General features: G+C 41.0%; 1 protein-coding gene across 1 annotated transcript in view; it reads left to right on the forward strand.

The window, feature by feature from the left end:
• plcl1 (phospholipase C like 1) overlaps positions 1-15,641 on the forward strand; it is a 135,548-nt gene that overhangs the window by 15,024 nt on the left and 104,883 nt on the right. The gene's annotated exons all lie outside the window — the stretch shown is intronic.

Raw genomic sequence — 15,641 nt, forward strand, 5'->3', positions numbered from 1 at the left:
TCAAATTCTCACATTTGTCAAGGTTTCCTTCCTTCAGATGATTCTGTTGTTACACTGGTGCACTCTCTCCTGTATCAGCTTTATTCAGCCTTGGATAGCAACAGAGGAAAAATGGTAAACGACACAAAGGGTGGCAGCTTCACAGTGAGCCAGGCACAGGTACAGAAGGACAGTCAGGTGTTTTGAAGGCACAATTTGTTGGGACACGTCATATGGAGTTATTAAGCAGAAAAGGCTAGAGCAGAAGAAATAGATCCAAGGGTGGAACGTGCAGAAATGTGCAAACAAACAAACAAGCAAACAGTGCAGGTGTTTGTCAGCCCGCAGCAATATATTGTCACAATATTGCTTCTGTCCCTCACAAAATAACATTCTGCTGCCTCTGTTAGGTTGTTTTTGCCCCAGACGGTAACATTTCATCTCTTCTCTTTTTCTCCAGGTGTTGATATTGCCTAAGGTTGATTGTCTTGTTGTTCTGTGTGCAGTTATACAAATTTTGCACTCTCAAGTACTCTCCTCACGTTTCAGTGGGTTTTATACTATTATGTTTTTGCTGCTGTGTAAATTATAATTACATTGGTGAAATTTACTGGATGTTCCTAGTGATCCACTTCCTGGTTGATGAGGGGAAGAATGTACTGATTGAATGGTAGGACTACGAAGGGCTGTTTAAAAAACCAACACCCCCCCCCCCCCCCCCCCGTCCCTGTCCAAAACCCCCCCAAACAAAAAAACCCCAAAAACCCAGGAATCAGCACAATTTCATAGATAAGGTTGAATGTGTATTTAAGTAGTTTTTATTTTTACTTTGTAGGTTAGCATTAACGTTTGCTACTAAATTAGCCAAAAATAGATATTGTTAGTTTTTGCATTAGCTAGTAGAAGCTCGTAGGCTGGTTCACTCGGGAGTCCAGACTTCCGAGCAGTGGTGGTCCTAGCTTGTTTGGCGCCCTGGGCGAACACTCCCTCTGTAAACCCCCCCCCCCCCCCCCCCCCACACACACACACACACAAACAAAACATATTAAGGATTGTACATTAACATAAAGCTGTTGTACACACACACATATGAAGAGAGAGAGAGTATGCGTAGTATGCAAACGGCTACCAATGTCAGGCTGTGATGTCAGGCTGACCTGACATCACAGCTCAGGTCGGCTATATCAATGTGAAACAATTTGGAAAAATTGTGGAAGACGCTGGATTGATTTGTTCATTATTTGCATACTGGAATGATCTTTGAATGTTGGAAAGAAGAGTGTACCATTATACTGAAGTAAATACTGAATAACTGACAGATTTGTAACATTTCAATAACATACTGAATAGACTAGAATATATAAACCTACAGGTAACAACCAGTATTATATTAATCTTATGTATAGTCCTTAATCTTATTCATGACCATTATTGTAATGTTACATTACGACAGTTCAGCCTCATACAGAACTCAACAAGCAATGACTGAAGCACACACTTTATCTCTTTTCAACATTTGACATATAAACAGAACTCACATTGCTTATTGAACAAATAACAAAGGTCAGACGTTACAATTATTTTATTTTATTCTAGTCTCTCTCACAACTAACAACAGCCAGATGGTGTTCAGAATCGAGTTCAAAACACATAATTTGATGATTTCTGGAACTGACTTCACATCAGTCTTCTTCTTCTGAAAATGCTCTTGCCTTCCTTTCTGGATTAAATCAAAACAGGTTTTAATTCAAAATAAGATGTTAAATCAAAGATGAGTGAACGATTCAGTTCAAAATAGATAAAGTTGAATAAAAGGATCCAGTTATGGAGGTTTAACTTTAATTTCAGCATGATGGATTTGCTCCACAACATGAAACAGATATAACCTAAGTGAGTTATCGCTCCACTGACAGGCAAATGCCACCGAGGGTTTTGAAGGCAGTGTGCTGGGAGCAGGCTGTTCTAAGCGGGTATCACAAATCCTGACTGCCCAGTTAGCGGATGGCTGGCGAGGGATACTGGCTGTCATACTAGAGGGAATGGACATCTCTGAAAATGTTGGCAAATAGGAAATAGCTTGATAAATCTAACACATATTTGAAAATTAGGCAATTCTCACCGAAAAACAAGTTTTATTGTGATAGCTGCAAATAAAATGTCTACAAAGCTGTAACATTTGTTGCAGGTTTATACAAGGTTTAAGTGGAAACTATATAATAAAAGACGTAAAGACATCTGAAGACTAAGGCTTCCTCATTTCACACTCACACATACATGTACAGTGACTTAGCTGCTGAGGTGACTGCTCTGTGTGCTGGCTGGTGGACAATCTCACATACGTGGAAAAACCAGGCACTCCTCTTTGTCTCTGGCACACTAACCTGAGTTTAAATGTAAGTCAGATCTCTCTGTTTCATAGACGCCATCCATGACTTGTAACCTTGAATGAGGTCATCTTTGGTTTGTTTCCTTGGCTACCAAAAGGAGAATAAAAACACTGACTTCCTGGACTCTTTGGCTCTTTTCTAATGCACACACCCATTTCTTTATGCCAACAGATTTTTGGAGGGTCTCAGCTGTGAATACAATCCTCTGAGATGAAACTGTAGGGTGGATCAGGCTCTTGTTTTCAGTGGAGCTTTAAGTCAGTGTGGAGAGAAAAAGAGAAATACCACAAAACATTTCCATGGCTTAGCTTAGCAATAACCAAGATGTTCATGAAAATGTGACCGTATTGTACACCAGGAGAATTCTGCTGGATTTCAGCCTGAAACCTATTGTGGCTCCAGTCGTTATGATCAGCTTGGATTCTCTCCCACTTGGGCCTTTGTCTTGTGACCTTTTGGAAATTGATCCGTTTGAATGATAGTGCAGCACATGACAGCTAGCATGAGACCGTGAAACAGCAAAGCTAATTTTGCAACTATATAAGAAAGCACGATTGCCATTACTGATGACAGTTGGCTCACCTTTAATTCAAAAGCAATGATGTAAGAATTTAGTAAAAGCCGGGTGATGCAGTACCACCCGAAAGGTTGGACACACCTCATCATTCCAGGATTGATCTCCACCTGGAGCGTTTTCTGAAATAACAACAAGTGATTTGGAGTTGATATACTAGTTGGCTGCTTTTCCATCACTATCATCCATCACATTACCTAACAGTCCTTAAAGATCCTAGAGGAGCATTTTGTCCCTTCATAAATAATGATGAAGATTTTAGCTCAGTGTGTCATGTGACTTTATAGTACCCATGTGGCTAAATGTTTCCTTGAACTCTTGAGAGCCAGTTAAAAACTGTTTAATGTTAAATATTTTCTTAAACAACTACAAACCCAATGACATGGTCCTGAGTCTTTAATGGACATCTCTGCTGTGGACTAATGATTCGTTCTTTTGGATTTAAGAAATATTGCTGTTCAGTCCTGTGAGTTTCGTTATGTATATTTCTAGCTCTTGGTTCTGTTGGATTGTGTTAGTACCCTTTTATGTCCAGTGTTCCTAGTCTTGCTTTTGTGTCTTGTCATCAGCATCTCCTGTGCTAGTGAGTCATGTCTCCATTATTGTTTACCTTTTAGTCTGTGTTGTATAAGCTGCTTCCTGTTTTATTTTGATAGTCTCTCATCTCTTTTGCATTATGTTGACTTTTCCTTCCCCTGTCCTGTTATGTCTAATTTGTTCCTGCTGTGTTCCCCAGCTGTCTGCACACCGTTAATCACCCTCCTGTGTATATCTTGTCTCAGACTCCCTTTGTCCCTTGGAGAGAATGTCTGCTCACAGTGCTGTGTGTCCCAGTCCTCATTTATTTCTACTTTAGGTTCAGTAAGTTTCTGTCTTCCTTTTACGTTTTGGTTCTTTGTGTTTTTGTACTCTGGACAGCCACCTCAGTAGACGGCACGTTTATGTTTCATCCCATCTGTCTGAGAGTCTGCTTTTGGGTTCTCGTCTGTTCTACACACCCAAATACAAAAATAAATATCCATAAACCCAAATTTTACTAACAAAAGAAGACAAAATATATAAAAGTTTTGGACCAGGAAAATTAACAGTTTTAAGAAAAGAAAGATCATTTTTAATTTGATGGCATCAACACCTCTCGAGAAAGTTGGGACAGGATAACAAAAGGCTGGAAAAGCAAATGGTACAAAACAGCTGGAGCAACAAAGTGGGTCAAAAATCAGTAACATACCTGGGTTTAAAAGGAGCATCTTAGAGACGCAGAGTTTGTCAGAAGTAAAGATGGGCAGAGGTTCCAGTCTGCAAAAAACAAACAAATTGTGGAACTGGTTTAAAATAATGCTCCTCAAAATATCATTAAAATATTCTGGGAATCTGGAAAAATGTCAGCGCCCATTGTACAAAGCCAAAATGAATCTTGGATTTGCGTGAGCTTCTGGTCTCCAGGCATCACTACATTAAAAATGGGCATAATTCTGTCATTCAGATTCAATCAAAATTCAAATTCTTTTTGAAAAACCTGGACACCATGTCCTCCAGAGTAAATAAGGGAGGCACCATCCAGCTTGTTATCAGCACTCAGTTCTGAGGCCTGCAGCAACATATGCTGTCATCCAGGTTCTGTCTTTTTCAGGGACACCCATGCACATTTCAACAAGATAATGTTAAACTACATACGTTGCCTTTTAGAAAAGTATGGCGTTGTAGTAGTAGAGTCTGAACTGTCCTGTCTGTGCTCCAGACCTCTGATTTGACACATCATCAGTCAAAAAAATACACCAGAGAAGATGCCCGACCTCTATCAGACAAGAACCAGATAACATTCTTCTCCCAATTGCCCAACAACTGGTCTCAGTTCAGTTCCCAGATGTTTGCAAAAGAAGAGGGGAAGAAGAGGGCCCCATCCCAACGTTTTTGACATGTGTTACTCTAACGAAATGAAAAATGAGCCAATAATTTAAAAAAAAAAAAATGGTACAGTTCCTTAGTTTTTATGTTCTATTATAAATAAAATATGGGTGCATGAGATTTGGAAGTCATTGGATTCTGCCTTCATTTATAAGTGTTTATTTATTATTTATTGAATTGATTTATTTAAGGGCAGCACGGTGGCACGGTGGTTAGCACTGTTGCCGCACAGCAAGACGGTTTTGAGTTCAATTCCACCATCAGGCCGGGTGTGGAGTTCGCATGTTCTCCCTGTCTTTGCGTGGGTTCCCTCGGTGTACTCCGGCTTCCTCCCAATTACAGTCTTTGGACTTTAATTGATTAATCCCATTGGTGTGAATGTGAGCACGAATGGTTGTCTGTCTCTATGTGTGTTAGCCCTGCGACAGACCGGCGACCTGTCCAGGGTGTACCCCGCCTCTCGTCCTATGACAGCTGGGATAGGCTCCTGCGACCCTGAAAAGGATAAGCAAATGGATGGATGAAATATTTATAGTAAATATTAAAGTCTCAGCTTTTTCAGAATTGGGTTTTTACTTGACTTAGAAAACTTTAGCAGCTGGGTGGCTGTTTCTTTTTACAGACTAAGTTTTATGCTTGGTATACATAAGTTAAAATTCCAGTTCCATTGTACTGCCCTCGAATGGGCATTTTAAAGCATTCCTGACACATTGCATTCACAGGACTGGGACAGACATAAGTTGACAGGTGCACCGAGCATGCTGAAAGGACAGTAACGTTTCATTTTTAATGCCAAAGAAAGTGAAGAAGCGATGCATGTAGCAGGTAAAGGTCAAGTCTCCTTGAGCTACTCGGGAGGCAAACCTTGAATCTTCTCATCCATAGTTGGATGTGTTATCTATTGCACCACTATCCCTTTGTGGCCTGGCCTTTTGTAACTCCTTTGTTTCTGTAGCAGTTCTCCTTAACAGGTTTATTAACAAAACAAATGCCCTGTATGAGGGTCAAGCTCATGACCTTGCTCACGCTGCGTACCACACTAATGGAGCTCAGTAAGCTGTAAAAAAGTAGTTAGGAACACTAACTGCAGCTGCTGTGACCCAGATTTGAACAGGTTTGCTGTAACCACAATGCAGAGTGGAGTCCTAACCACTATATGATCACAGCTACTCATTGACCTTGAAACCCTGCTGTTGTGATGGCATCTCAGCCCTGCTAATGCTGTGGCACATGAGCTCTGAATGTTAACATTAGTACTTTTTTCTATGCCCTGTTCACTACACTGCTAGCCCTCCACACTATGCCGTTACATTAAGGGGTTGTTTGACACCTATGGTCCTTTAATTAGCAAAGAAGTATCGAGAACATAATCAAATTGCTTGTTGAGTTGTTCACATGTGTGCCTAATGAAGCAGATCCTAATCTGGCTGTGTCATATTATATTGTCCATAGAACATGGCATAAAACTGTCACATCACAATATCAGTGATGCACAGGAACATTTTTTTTGCAAAATATGCGAGAGAGCTGTTCTTGGTAAAGGTGGAAACAGAAAACTGGTTTTACCACTCGAGAAAAAAACACATTGTCAAGTACAACTAAGGCACATGAGGAGGAGATACAGAGGTACTCTGTGGTTAACCACCTTTCCATTACCTGACGTTACCTAGTCAACAGGGAAATGTCAGCATAGCCATTGTTGACCTTAAGACTCTGTTGTTGTAATGGCATCTCAGTTCTGCTGATGCTTTGGCATATGAGCCCTGAACACCATGCCTTTGAGTTTGAGTTTTTGCAACATTGCACAACAACAGATATGATTGTGTAATTGGCAAACAACTGTCGAGAGCATGTTGAGCTGTTCACGTTCTAAAGCAGGAGATTTTAATAAAAGAAGAAGCCTGAGGCTTGGTAGTAGACAGAGCTACAAATACAGATGCAGCGTTCACATGTTCACCACACCAGTGTTTGGCCTTTTGTCACATATGGTCACAGTGTCACTTAAATCCTCCTGAGTGGCACTAAGAAATAATGGCCAGAAAAGAGTTTTTGTAGAGTCGTCTGGTGCAACACATCTAAGGAAAGTTGGGACAGGACCATGTGTGGGAACTGTGGAGACCAGTTTCTGGACTTTGTGAGAAGAATGTTCTCATTCTTGACTTCCTGACTGACTTCTTTGTTGTATTTTTCACTTTCATGTTTTCAGTTGCTGAGAGGTCTGGAGCACAGGTAGACCAGTTTAGCTTCTACTACAGAGCCATGTTTTTGTAATAGCTCCTGTGCACAGTTTAGCATTGTCTTGCTGAAGTTTGGAAGGCCTTCCCTGAAGCATGACACCATATGTGCTCTAAATGTTGTATTACATTTCAGAATTGATGTTGCCTTTTCAGATATGGAACCTGCTGATTCCACCGATGCACCCCCCATACCATTGGAGATGCAGACTGAGTGCCGATAACAAGCAGGATGCGCCCTCTCCTCTTTAGTCAGGAGCATGTGGCGTTTTCTATTATTAATTTCAGATTTCAATTTGTCTGTTCACAGAACAGTTTCCACTTTGCCTCGGCCCGTTTTAAATGAGCTTTGGCCCAGAGAAGAGAAACAGCGTTTCTGCATCATGTTCACATATGGCTTCTTCTTTGCATGATGGAGCTTTAATCCCTATCTGTTGATGGCACAGTGAACTGTGTTCACAGAGTGATTTTCTGGAAGTGTTCCTTAACCCATACAATGGTTTACATGACAGAATCGTGGCCTTTTTGTAATGCAGTGCTGCCTGAGGGCTTGGAGATCGTGGTCATTCAATACTGATCTCTCGTTTTATACCCAATCACGTTACTGACCTGTTGCCAGTGAACCCAGTTAGCTGCAAAATGTTCCTCCAGCTGTTTCTTTTTAGCAACACTTGCTTTTCCTTTTGTCACCTTTTGTTGCCCCGTCTCAACTTTCTGGACAGTTGTTGCTTCCATCAAACTCAAAATGAGCTCATATTTTCATGAAATAGTGAAACCTATAAAGTAGAAATGATTCTAGTGAAGCAGTCTGCAGCGCTGTCATCCTGACAAACAACTTTAATAATTTTGGTTTGTTTACCACTTTTTTTGTTCTCTGCATAGTTTTATATGGTGTTTCATAGCTTTCATGTCTTCAGTCTAGTTGTGCAATAACAGTAAAGAAAAGCCTTTAATGAGCAGGTGTGCCTGATGTTTTGACTTGAAGTAATAAACTGCATTTGGATTTAGACTCCACTCATGCATCAGCATTCTCAAACTGATGATCCATAACTTAACTTCTAGACATGATTCTGTGATGTCTCTGATTTAGTTTTGACATTTGTGCAGATGCTGATCAGACCTCGTTAATGAGCATCCGTGAGAAGACGAGCTGGTGCACAGACAGCCAGACATAAACAGATTTTTGCAAAGCAGGCATTCCACTTGAGGACAGAAAGACATGTGGGACACTTATACTGCACACACATCTATGCTGCAAAGCCCAGTTTGGGCCTCTATTCACATTTAAACAGGGGCTAATTAAAATAATTACCGCTCTTGAAGCATGAAGAGATGTTCTCCCCAACACCGCCCCCCCCCTGCAGTTTTTGTTGCTGCTGCAGGGATGGAGGCGTCATTAGGAGTCTATTCACTCCTGAAATAGTCTTCGCCTCGCCGTACGAACATCCCTCATTTTTTGTCTTTCTCGTTCATCTGTCAGCGTTTTCTTTTCCTCTTATTAAGTCATAATTGCCAACATTAGCTTTGAGGGGATTTCTGTACGAGTTGTATTTTCAAGTTGCACTTTTTCTTCCCTGTCATTGTCAGTGAAGCAAGAAAACGTCATTCATTCAATAGTTGGTTATATACGTTCACTTCTCACATGTGGCAGGTCGAGCGATTTTTCTCATTTCCTGTCCAGCTGAGCTCATCCCAGGTAAAGTTTATCTGAATATCATTTGTGTTTTGAAGGAAGAAAGTACACTGAATTCACTAAATCCTTGCAGAGATGCATCAGTGTTCTTGCAAAGTTTGCGCAGTCACATTCAGTACCTCCCTCCAACGAAACACAACCAGTTCATCCTACTGGTTTGCTGACAAAACAATATTAGTTACTGGATGTAACTAATGTTTATTTAATAACGTTTATCTACTAAATGAATGCTCACAAATCTCAGTGAACTCAGCAGTCATAAGAAAGTGATTACTTGCATTTTTCCTGTTTAGTTTTTCTTAACAAACAATGAAATGGTTACAAATGTAACGTTTTGTTGTCGCCTGATGTTACCTCATTTTAAAAACTAGTAAGGACTAAATATTATTTTTACCATGAGTGTATTATAAATCAATAAATAATTTTTACTTTTTTTTTTCTCTTTCATTTTTTTCTGGCTCCACAAAGTGCCTCATTTTTCTCAGGAGGTAGGACCATCCCCCAATCCACTCTCTGGTTGTAAATCATCAGTGTGATATAATAGCATCCATTTCCACAGTGTTTTCGGTTTTCTACAGGAGGTGGACTCTGTGATGTGTCGTCCATCTTTATATACAGTCTGTCACACATTTGTACACAGCTCCCAGGCTTCATAGCAGGCACCACATCCAGTATGTCGGACAGAATTTATTTTTGTTTCAGTCTCTGTATCAGTCTGTTGTGGCGTTCAGGTGGGGCCAACAGAGCTGGGGCTTCCTGTGCTGTAGATGTATATCTAAATGTGTGTGTTTGTTTGTTTTCCTGTGTGACAGATTGACAGACATGAGGATTAATCCATCAGTGAAATTCATCTGACACCAAGTCAGGCAGACATATTGCTCAGAGTATCTGGAGGCTTGGAATGATTTCAGATGCAAACAGGACTCGCTGCACATCACTTCACTGTAATAGGCTCTGTTATTAGAGACTCTATATTAGTGGGCTAAGTACGACAACAGACTGTGACTTTCCAATCCTATTAGTCTCCTTTCTCCTGTGACACTTTGACCTCAGGAGTATTTACTGATGATTTGTCATGGTTTTGTAGAGATAATCTGCTGCTGCAAAGTCTGACAGGATTACTACGAAGCCGAGCTATCCCATACCTCCGTTCAGTTTCGTTCTTATTCCTATTCAGGGAATGCAAATGTGGGGTGGGAGGTCGGCATTTTACAAGCAGCTAACATATAACTGCTTATTAACACTGTTTCTAGACTGCTTCCAAATTATGCCCAATGCTTTCACAGTGGATACTGTAGGAATGTATGCACCCAACGAGGGTGCACCAGTAGCGGAATAAATGTTAATCCAAGTTTTGTGATTTTTTTTTTAGCTCTTTGTTGTCAAAAAAACAAGAAAATCTGCAGGAAGTAGCTAAGTGAGCCACTTTGTTCATCATTTAGGGTGTGACACAACCACTGTGATGAAGGAAAAATGTGTATCCTTAACTGGTAGGTGAGTGGGTCCTCCTAGGTAAAGGGATGCTGCACTAAAAGCCTCCTTGTGTTTTCTTCAGTCCCTAGCAAATTGCAGCTGTCACAGTTTGCATGTAAAACACTGACTTGTCTGCTAACACTCATTAACTAGTAGTTAGTGGTAGTGTGGTGGTTTGTAAACTACAGCCAAATTCCTGCAACCACTTGCTAACCAAACAGTATATACAGTATAACCAGATTTGCCTGTTGGTGCCAGATGGTCATGTAGTACTTGTGACAATGTAGGGGTCCTACATTGTCACAAGTCCAAAATGACAGACAAGTAAATGTCAGCTGGTTGCTCGGCATTTGATTACAAAATCTGAATGGTAACAAAAAGCTTTTATTTGTAGCATGCCATTAACTGTTAAGTTTTAAGAATGCAGTCAGTGGGGAGTGACTTTAGAGGCAGCCTGAATTGCCACTAAAGGAATTACAGGTACTTTCATAGTAGCCCTGAAATTCAAACCATATTTAATAATAATGTATACTTTAATATTCCCATAGGAAATTCCTTAGTCCTCTGCATTTAACCCATTCAGTCAGTGAAGCAGTGGGCAGCTACCAATCCAGCACCCAGGGAGCAGTGTGTAGAGACAGTACCTCTGAGCAGCCGTTTAGCAGATTTGAACCCCCGACCTTCCGTTTGGTGGATGAACACTCCACCTACTGAGCTATCTCTGCCCCTGTGCCCTCCAAAATTATATATTTTGATAAAGAAACCACTAAAGAGATGTTCAAGGAGAAGTTAGCAAATCAAGAGCTAGTTAAACTAATATCCACTGTTTGACTATCAGAATCAGAATCCGCATACTTTATTAATCCCTGAGGAAATTATGTGGGTTACAGTTGCTCCAGGGAGCAACTGTAACAACTAGAAATCCTTTGATATGCCCTGTTCTTAGTTCCCACGTGATTAAAATTATAAATATGTGTGTATATGTATATGTATATATGTGAGTGTGAGAACCGTCAGCTAGTGTTTAATAAGATCATTAAATCCTGATGAACTGCCAGCTGTGGATGTGAGCAGATCGTGCACGTACATGCTTGTGTTTTGAGCCTGTTGTGGTTTGACTCCACAGAGATACGAGACACTAATTGGGATAAATTTAAACATTGATGACATGCGGTGTTAAGGTCACTATTCAGAGATTAAACACAAGTCTTGGTGATTGAATGTCAACAATTAGCAGTAATTAGCCGGCTCGTGTGTGACTTCACCTTCACTGTTAACAACAGTACTCTCACGCTGCATCTTACTTTCTCACTTTGACAACTTCTCCCCACATATCAGTTTTTATAAGGCGCCAAAATTTGTGATGGCTGAAATGCAGATACCATTTCTAGTGCTTGCTGAAATATACGTGGTTTTTAGAGCTACCCGTGTTGAAGCTGCAGTGACTAGAACCCGAGCAATATTGGATTTTTAAGACTAATACCAGTACAATAAAAAACAAAATCTTCACTGTACAGCTGATACCGCATTAAAGAACAAGAGTCTGTATAGTGGTGTATCTATGCATCCCACATCTTCTCTGTTAGGGTTAATTAGTTAAGTTATTAACAATCATTAGTCATTAAAATGTGAATTCCTACAGTCTTAATAATGAGCTGAATAAGTGTTTGTACAGCGCTGACACACATCTTCACCTGGTGACATAGCTATTTATAGAAGCAGCATTTAAAGTTTCGATTGCGGGATGATGGGCATTTAGGATTCCCCTCGCTCTCCCTCCTCCCGTGGCCGGTCTGTCTCTGCTGCTGGCATATCGTAAACATTTCAGTCACACTTAGTTGCAGCGCTGGCTGATTTATTTAGCACTTCTCTGTATCAGCCTGTGCACAAAGCTGTCCTCTCTATCCCCACCTGTCAGCACAGCTCGCTTCAACTGCCTTCTAGCATGAATGTAGAAACGTACACTCACTCTTCTTCTGTCTTCAATTCATTGCTCTTCTGTCCTGCTCCCATTGTGTCCCACATTGCTCTTTCAGTCTCAGCGCCCTATCAGGAGCCCCTGTCCATCATACTTTCCTCTCAGCTGTTTGGACTCACACTGATGAATGGCACCCTCTTCACAGTGGGTTTTCTCGCCACACATGTTGCATTCTTTCTCTTGCCTGTGGCAAATGGAGAACAGATACTTCATATACTCAGGGTTCTTAAGCTTGTGATGAAGCAGGAACAGAACTTTGACTCTTTAAAGCATTTTAAAAGCACTTCTACTTAGTAGCACAATTTTGAAAAAAGATTATAGGTCATGTAAGCCCTCAAGTATGGCATCTGTTTTCCCCAAAGATCATTTGCAGCCAAGCCAAGAAGGAATCAACTTGGCAAATGGGTAGAAAATTTATCATGTAGGAAACTGTTAGGTTTGTAGCATAAACCTATTCGCTGGAACGTTAAGACAATATAATTACACTGCAAGCAAGACACAAGTAGGCAAACTTCTTCATGGTACTCGTGCACGGGAGAGAACCGGACAGGCACCGTTCCTTCGCTTGACCCCAGTAGCTCTCGTCCGTTCTCCCATACACTGTCCTTTTATTGAGGTTACATGAATATGAATAGGTTCATTAACATACGACGTCTACATACAAACAAAGAGTACCTTGCCTGTGTGTGTGTGTGTGTGTGTGTGTGTGTGTGTGTGTGTGTGTGTGTGTGTGTGTGTGTGTGTGTGTGGACTGCTGATCAAAGGGTCAAACATCCTTGGTCAGGAAGAGGGTAGCCTCCCCCTCACCCTAGATGGTTCATCCTAGATAACACGGTGAGGAAGTCCTGCAGTTCATCTAAACAAAGAGCACTTAGACTAGAACAGACGCAACTACGTTAATCCTACCATAAAACAATAAGACACGGTATGACCTCTCATGCTCCCAAAGTGCTGTCTAATACACACAAAGTTTGCAGACTATCAAGGATCAAAACCTCTACCAATCTACAACTAATTACAAAACTCTAAGCATATATAAGTAAATATTTCTAAGCATAAATGACAATCAACAATACAAATCTAACATTTCCCCCCTTTTTGACCTTTATGCCTGAAAAGTTCCCAGGTATGAATACCTCATGTCTGACAGTTTCAATGCAAACATTTTTATACTCAGCATATGTCAAATCACCCTAAATTACTGAAAGGTACACAGTTTAATAAATGTATTAGCAGTTACCCCATTCATTGAGCTCATCTCATGGCAAACTGCATCTTACGAGCAAACAAAGAAATTGTTAATTTAATAGTGAAAATAAAAAAGTAACATTTTCAAAAACATCTCAACTTGGTGGTGCTTCCTCCGGGTGTGCACATCACATGTCTCTCTGCAGAGTGGTTTAAGCTCTGCAGGGCATCATGAATGTCTCTTCCAGTTGTTTCCATCGTTGTCCATAGGACCAGAGTCCAAATGTATGTAGAATAAACATTCAAACATACCAGTTGGTTTTGTTGTTTGTCAACATGGTTCTCAGCTATTTCCAAAGCTGCAGACCTCTCAGCACTCTAGTTTTATGGCCTCCCATTACCTCACTTCAGGCCTTCGTCCTGTGAGGGGGATATTTATGACTCCTTCATTGTCCTTCATTGTCCATACTCTGCAGAAAACACCTCTGTGGAAAGGGTGCAGGGTTGTCTTACTGCTATTATGATCCCAGCAGCCTTCAGAGTGTCATCGTATGCACAGTACAGTGGCACAGCGTTAGGTGATGTTCATAGGAAACTGCTGTTATCACCACCATAGCTTCTGGTTCCTGTGCTTTTCACAGAATCATGATGTCATCCTCGAACTCCTTCTACGCTGTCGATGGAGCTTGGCACGCTCCTCATCCCCTGAGTGTTTATGTTCCAACGCTGCTGAAGGTTTAAGGCAGAGCACGTCGTACACCTTAGTCGTCTTCCTCAGCGTCAATATTGAATCTTTCATTGTATTTAAAATCTCCTGGAAACTCAGTAGCACAGCTCTCTGTGTGATGTCTGCTGTGCTGAAGATGATCTCTGATCCTCCTGAAGCCTCTCTCCTGGCCTCAGCTCCCATCTTGTGGACGATCCTCTCCTCTATTTTGCAGGCAGTTTCATGGTCCTTGCTGTGGCTCCAAGGTCTGATCTCATGATGGGCCCCAACCAGCTTGACCTTTGACCTCAACCACTGCCTGGCTGTCAGCTATGCCTGGAATGGTTCACGCTTCTCACTGGGCCTCTGAAGATTTCTCAGGAGATTACTGCTGCACCTGTATTTCCTTGCTAAGAAGAAAAACTTCTATTTGGAGAGCATGTCAACAATCATCAAACCACATTCTTTAGTTCAGTGAACTTCACTTATAGGCCATCAAAGCCTCATCTGAACATGGGTGCACCACTTGCATAGGTTTAATATTTGTAAATAAAACGGCTAATCACACAAATCACTGCAACAATAATAAAAAACATTGTTTAATGTTAATCCTTGGACCCCTCCTCTTGACGCATGGACACACCCATGCGTCAACTCACCAAACCTGGATTCCAGTCTTAAAGAAAAAGATTAGCTAGATCATATCCCAGGCAACATCAGGGCATCTCCTCCCCTGGAGCAGCACCACCCTGGACCTATAATCCTGCAATGAAAATGTTAGTGTGCTTTGCATATTAAGTTTGCTTAACACCTGGCTCTCCCAGGAGCCTGCATACACACCATCATGGCCTGGAAAACAAAATCTGGAAGTAAAATCAAACTCCATACCTGTAAACAATTGTATCATAAGGACAAGAAGCATTCAACATCAGCAAGACAAGTGTCATGTGCAGGTTTTCTCAAATCAGTAAACTACAATTATTTTCATAAGTCGCCTCAGACATGGATCATCCCATGTACTCAGGCAACATTAATGTAATCGGTGACTGCTCTTAAGCAAAGTCACTCCACTTATATATTACTATGGGCTCAAAAGTGGCCAGCTAATGAGCCCATATCAAACTATCCCAGAAACACTGTATCTCTTATTTGTTTTACCCATGTCACTTGTCCGTTTCAGCTGAATCTTCCACAGCATTCTCAAAGAAACTAACATTAGCAATGCACATTGACTGTAGTCAGACAGAGGTCAGACACAGGTCAACAGGTTCCAGAGGTGCCATAAAAACACCATAAAGTCAACCCTAGCTGTGGAAAGAAGTAACACCAGTTCTCAACACAGGAAATTTCACACAGGTTATTCACATTATCAAAGTAACCTTCACATTTTCCCATCAACACAATGCAACAGCATCACCACTCATAACCTGTAAACACAGTTTTCCTCACACATAAACCCAGAAATCCTGTAGTAGGAAAAAACATCAACCAGTTGTCCTGGTATAAATCGCATCATCAATTCAC

This window comes from Aulonocara sp. 'chitande type north' Nkhata Bay, linkage group LG16 (genome assembly GCF_057382095.1).
Source record: "Aulonocara sp. 'chitande type north' Nkhata Bay isolate Kocher_YH1m ecotype deep benthic linkage group LG16, A_spYH_male_GT1.1, whole genome shotgun sequence".
Taxonomy (NCBI): Eukaryota; Metazoa; Chordata; class Actinopteri; order Cichliformes; family Cichlidae; genus Aulonocara; species Aulonocara sp. 'chitande type north' Nkhata Bay.